This window comes from Aplysia californica, unplaced genomic scaffold, assembly GCF_000002075.1.
Source record: "Aplysia californica isolate F4 #8 unplaced genomic scaffold, AplCal3.0 scaffold00187, whole genome shotgun sequence".
Lineage (NCBI taxonomy): Eukaryota > Metazoa > Mollusca > Gastropoda > Aplysiida > Aplysiidae > Aplysia > Aplysia californica.
This window is the reverse complement of record NW_004797457.1, coordinates 429,273-435,755: the sequence shown is the minus strand read 5'-3', so window position 1 is coordinate 435,755 and position 6,483 is coordinate 429,273. Positions and strand designations below refer to the sequence as shown.

At 40.2% G+C, this 6,483-nt stretch overlaps 1 protein-coding gene across 1 annotated transcript in view; it reads left to right on the top strand.

Moving 5' to 3' along the window:
* Nucleotides 1–6,483, top strand: part of LOC101854328 (neuropeptide CCHamide-2 receptor) — an 80,838-nt gene that overhangs the window by 63,858 nt on the left and 10,497 nt on the right. The window lies entirely within an intron of this gene.

Below are 6,483 nucleotides of genomic sequence, written 5' to 3'. Positions count from 1 at the left end.
ACACACACTTTTTTGGGGGGAAAATTTGGAAAAAGCCAAGATGCCGAGTTAAGTTTTCAAAATCAATTAATTGGAAGATACACATTAAAGAATAAATATGATATGTGCGAGTGGTTGGAGGGGGCATCTGGTACGTCCTACTAATTACTATTTGTCTATTGTTAATTTGCCTCATTATACAAACAAGCACAAGAGCCAGTAGGTTGGAATACTCCCCACCAAAAACTTGGACATAGAATTATTAGTATTATCGGACAGGAAGACTTTCTACAATGATAGTATAATAGGATGTATTGACACCACATACTGTTACTCGAGTAAAGGTCTTCTTGAGCTCTCCATTTTTAAAATAAATTAAAAGCGTCTTTCAGGAAAGGCATCAATGCGACCCGCATGTAGCCCCACTTTAAGTGGAGACATCGAATGTGTGTAGAAAGTCAAATAAGTTCCCGAAGGAGGGCTAAAGTAGACCTTTACTGACATCCAGTCTTGCCCAAATTTAACTCCCCAGGTACACTCGAGGGAGAGTTTTTTTCCTGGGAAATTATATATCTATATATGTATTGTAAAAATTGTTTTACTGTTTTTTTAGATGTGGGAAAGTGTCCGAGACTAAAAGGATCTTTATATACCTTTTGTATACTTTAAAATTTGACACTGCCTGTTCACATACTGATAAAGATATTGCCCTTTCTGTTAAAGTACCAATTCTGTGAATCCCACTTGGAGACCAAAAGGAGAGAAAAAAAAACAACACATAAAAAAACCAGAGTCGCAACGACACCAATTAATTTCCATCAGAGGCCAAGACCGGGGATTCCTTCAAGCTTTGGTGCTAGGATCAAAGAGCACGGAGACCAGTGTATTCCGATATCAATTCTGTGGTGACAGCTGCGGAAATTGCTGATTCCGATTGCGGTGGTTGTCAACTGTGTTTTGATCTTTGGGCTCATTTTTTTTCGTTTGCATTCGCACTGAACTGAGTGCAGAACTAGCACACTATTGCTCACCACTCGGGATAACTGCTACTTGAAAATGTTGCTGACGCCTGTTCTGTGGGCAGTTAACAAGGTCTCTGTTTCGTTAAAAATTGTATGGTATCGTGGTGAAATCACGCGTTTGTCAAATTATTACATTAAAAAACCCCATTTTTTTTGCTAGTTACGAACCCATAGGGTAAAAGATCAAGGGGAAGACCACATGGAACCTGGAGAAGAGTCACAGAAATTGATGTACCGAAAGGTGAGAAGACATGGAATAACGTCGAGAGGCTAGCTCAGATAGGAAAAGGCGGAAGGTGTCTGTTGGTGACCCATACCCTGATCCAGAGTGAGAAAGACAATGATGATGAGGCAACTTTTACCGACATTTTTACACTCAACACCTTTTATAGTCATTTGAATAACATTTCTGTGTGAATTGTACTAAAAAACGTCAATAAAAGGCACAAAAATACAAATATGCAGTTTCCAAGGACTGTCAAGCTCTGGAAGCCACCAAACGTAGGCAGCCATTTTCTCGCTAAGTTTACCTCAGACATCAGGATACCCCATCTTACTCAATTGCAAATATCTCAACTTCTGTTCATGATTGATGGATATTTTTTTTACTGAACAGCAAGACAAATGACAAGCTTTAAGATGGTTCCAATATCTCCGTATGCAACAAAAAATGACAAATACTTAATTCCATCATGTCGTGACACGGTTAGTAATAAGGTGAGACATTTTGAAACAGGGGTCTCAGAGTTAAATTTCACGTGGGAAGCTGGAGAAAGAGTCTGTGTGAACCTGAGCCACACCAAGTATGAAAGAAAAAAAATATATAAAAGGAAAATAGAAATTCAAGCTTTGAAAAAAGGTATAAATGGTATAAACTCCTCAATCGTTGTTAATATGAGAATAAATGTTCTTCAGACCGTACGTTTCACTATACTACTCCTTGCTCCCCTATTGGTGCGCTTCCTCTCACACAGTACAGCCACATTTGGCTTGAGGGAGATACCAAGTGAGATCCGCAGTATGGCTTGAATATGCTAATTAGTAAGTTTACTGAACTTTGATATCAAAATAGGGGCCACAAAAATCATCGCTTGCGGGCCTCTATTGGCACAGGCGCCGCGAGCTCGAGACACTGCACAATACAGACTATACCCAAGTCTCTCAGCCCCCCCCCCCCCCAAATTGAAATTGTGTAGTGGTACAATTTAATCTATAAAAATAATGTATTACATATACAGTGAGCAAAGCGTATATTGACCTGCATATTATCAGACGAAATGGCTCAAAGGAACAACAAGAATTGCATTTAGGTAGATCGTCCTGAAGGTGCACAGTTGGTTTGGACCTGAGCACTGAGCAGCGGCGCAAGAATTCGAGTTTTGAGTCGGATCGGGATCAGAGTTCTCTTTTCTCTGGATTTTATTCTGTTATTCATTTTTAGAGTTTTGCTGATAATCGCCTGTGGGTCTTACAAAATAACCTAGAAGCTACCATATAATATCGACAAAGACGCAGCATTAATAAACTAAACGATAAGTACACAACAAAAAGCTGCGTAAACAAGTGGTGGGTTCGAATAACATCAAGAACCTGACCCTGTGTCCTTCGAAAAGATATTTTAGACGAGCTTTTCTGACATCATTGAGGTGAGAATGGGTTCTCAGCAATATGCAGTGACAGATCTTGTCAGTTTTTAACGCGTGTAATCCGCAGCTTGCATTGAATGTATCCCGGGAAGCCGATAATCTTTCTGAGTGTTTTAGGGTCTGCTGGGGTAATAATAGTTATAAGGCATGCTGTAGAGCATGGATGTGCGCTATGTAAATGAAATTGATATTGTTATCATTATTATTATCATTTAAAAAATGTTAAAATCTTTTTTTACATTTAAAAATTATCATTTAAGAATGCAAGAAACTATTATTAGCCTCATGGTTAGCTCGCTTGATGCTCTCCTAGACTGCGTTGTGACTGACCCTCGTTCGTCAACAAAACATTCCTGAACTTACGTTTTTGAGGAGTTTTATTGTAATTATCTTTTTCGCTACTTAACCAAGTCCAGTCGGAGATGGATATTTCAACAAAATTCCCGCATTTGATGCTAGGCTGCGAGGCCATTTAATCTTATTCTTTAACAAGGCATTTCTGAACTTACCTGTTTGAGGAATTTCACACATATTTTTTGTCACTTACCAAGGTATATTAGGGGTTGGGCTTTAAAACAAAATACCCTTCACTGTAATACTTTAGTGAGTCAAAAAGGAGTCACTTCAAATCAAAACACAATTCCCCAAAAGAGATTACAACATTTATACAAACTGGTGTTAGGTAGATCTAGTCACGTTAGGTTTTGTAGTTCAACTAATGCGTGCCAGTGTTATGCCTCTATGACGCTGTATTGCCTAAACTGCTTTTAAAGAGGCCTTAAAATCATATCATACTACACACGAATGTTACGAAGGGGCATACATGAATAAGAGGGAACGAAAATGGGATGCTACGACGTGACGTACAAAGGCTACCGTTACATGCGTGACTAATGAGGAGGCGAAGATAGCCCCGTGATGTGTCCGAGGGTGCGAGTCTGCACGACCATGGTGACAATAAGAGATTCTCGGGGAGACATGCCTGCTTAGAGCTGAGAGCGGTCACAAGGGGATCGATGGTAGGCCTGGCATACAGTGGAGAGCGGTTATGACAAGCTGCAAATGATTCTATCGTGATGTCGTGAGGGCGAAGGACTTGCTGTTTTTATTGTATAGGTGGGGGTGAGGAGGGGGTGGGATGGGTGAGTGTGTGTGTGTGTGTGTGTGTGTGTTTGGTGGGGGTGGGTGGTGAGTTACGGGTGATGGCAGTGTGTTTGTTTTCTTGGAGTAGGTATACGCACAGACACGGAGAGACACATGCAGGCACACGCATACACACAGATGCACACGTGGGTGTGTGTGTGTGTGTGTGTGTGCGTGTGTGTGTGTGTGTGCGTGTGTGTGTGTGTGTGTGTGTGTGTGTGTGTGTGTGTGTGTGTGCCCAGACAACTGACAGAAGGCCGAGTTCTTCTCCTACCATACAACATACGCAACGTCTCATTGAACGTCGAAATTCATCTATCAATCTTGTACAGTCTCGACGGGTAGAAATATCGGTTGGTAAAACTTAGGACAAGACAGAAAAAAATGGACAAGCAGTAAATGTGGAATTTAAGTCATATTTATAGGGCTTACCAAAAGAGCTTTGAGCAAAGACAGCATTGGTGGTATTAGCAAACCCAATACAAAAACTCAAAAACAGCAGTGTAGTTATTAAGTAGAACAAAACTCGGGGAAAACCACAGGGCAGGGAGTTTTTCTATTAGTGGCTGGTTACGGAGACAGTGATATTGAGTGGGTAGTGTCAAGGATTATTTTAAAAGAGCGAGCACACTCAAAGATGAGAAAAGAATAGAAGACATCTCACCCACTCCTCCTTCTCAAAACGAAATGTAATGCTCTATCTTACTTCAAGGAAATGCGACGCCCACTTGTCTGAGCCTCATGACATTCACGCGATCTCAACCTATTTTTATTCTGTGTCATTTTTGTCCTTTGATCTCCGCAGTCTTTTGAATTGTCGACATTTCTGGCAGCCAGCAACGGGTGATTTCTGCGAACAAAATGTCCCCAAAAGGCTCTACAGACAAATATAGCGGGCAAAATGGCAACTAAAAAAGTTGACCACCTTGATATTTCGGTGTCACTACAGTTATTATTACGTTTTTATCTGAAAAGTGGACAAGTCCAAAGTGTGCTTTTCACGAGGGTAGCTATCCTATCTCTAATGTGACATGGTGAGACGACTGATTGGTTGCTAATGTTTCACTCCCCTTCATCAACACAATTAAAATCATTTAAGAAAGAAAAGACTCAAATTTATTCCAGAAATTATAAATCCTCGCCGTATTGATAAGATCGGATAAGTGACATCGGGTCATTTTTCCGGAGAATTACAAAACTGATTTATCAAAAAAACGGCTTGAAGTTATCCGAGTTTCAAACTGTTAAAAAGTCAACTTTTGGTTGTTTATTTGACTATACATTTTAACCAGCATATGAAACATGCTTTGTAGAATACATTTTATAGAAAAAAAGGCAAAATCGAAAATTTTGTAGGTACCTGATCTAATCACAATGGCGACGAAATGTGACTCACTGAAATTCACATTGTTTTGATTCCTCGGCTAGTGACTTGAAATTCAAGAGTGTAAAACGAAGCTGAAATGCTACAAAGAAAATATTATTTACATTGGTAACAACGAAATTCGTCGATTAGTGGGTAGATGGGGGGTGCCATAATGTGGTTTGCGTCTTTTTTGGTATCAAATGTCTATTGTGTTTCTTCGTCTCCCTTATTTTTGTGTTTGTTACTTACTCGTAACAGCTCTAATCTTCGGGCACTTATGGGACCTTATTAAAATGCAAGTGCAGTTAAAAGTTTACTAAAACTAAATACCCTTCGACTGATTTTAGGGGGTTCTTGTGGTCTAGAGGTTAAGGTATTCGCCTTTCATTCAATAGGTCCCGGATTCGAATCCACATAAAGACGGAACATTTTCTGCTCTAAAATTTTCTCCTTTCGCATCCTTCCCTGCTCTTTAACAATGTTCTGTCGTCTTTCGTTTCCACTTTCTACCCCCACCCCCTCACCTCCTCTGCCCCCTTCTCTGGGTCCGGACTCTTACTGCTGCCTTTTTTACTCTGCAACTCATTGGCTCCTTCTTACTACTGAATTTCAGCCACACCCCTCATTTTATGGTAGGTGAGATCTACACCTAGCCTTCTCGGATTCAAAATTTCCTACCAACTGAAAATGTTTACTGTGTCCCGCTCGCTCATATGTCCTTATGCAGTTGCGAGTGCTGTAAAACACTTATCAAAAAGAAGAAAAGAAAAAAGGCTGGTTTTAAAATAAAATCTTTCTACCGCCAGTAGTGATCAAGGGTTTCTCGTTGCTGTCTTTTGACTTCATTTGCTTTTAGCGCGTAGGCTTGTGGTACAGACCATGATATCTTATCAGCGAGAACGTGTTCTGTGTACGGCACAGTTAGCTCAGTGATCACAATGCCAGGATATGGCGTATATGGCTTTGATTCGAATCTCCAACATAGCTCTCCACCTTGGTTTGGTCCTATCAGAGATAGACTTTAGATTTGGAAGTACCGCCTTTAATACGTATGTCTTTCTAGTGTTGAAAGGAGCGTTAAACAAATACTTCCCCTTTACAGTTCCGTGCTAAATCAGTACCCGTAAAATCAAAACATTGACAATTCTTTTAATTGGTCCTTCACCATTAGATTTTATGGTTTTTAAACATTGACAAAGATAGCAAGATAAGCTATCACAAAAGGTATCTATTGTTTAAAAATGAGCCATGTAATTCCGGGAGAAAATGTACAAAAAATGCATATTACTCACCGTCAATGCCTTCCCCCTCCCTCCCCAGCCCCCCC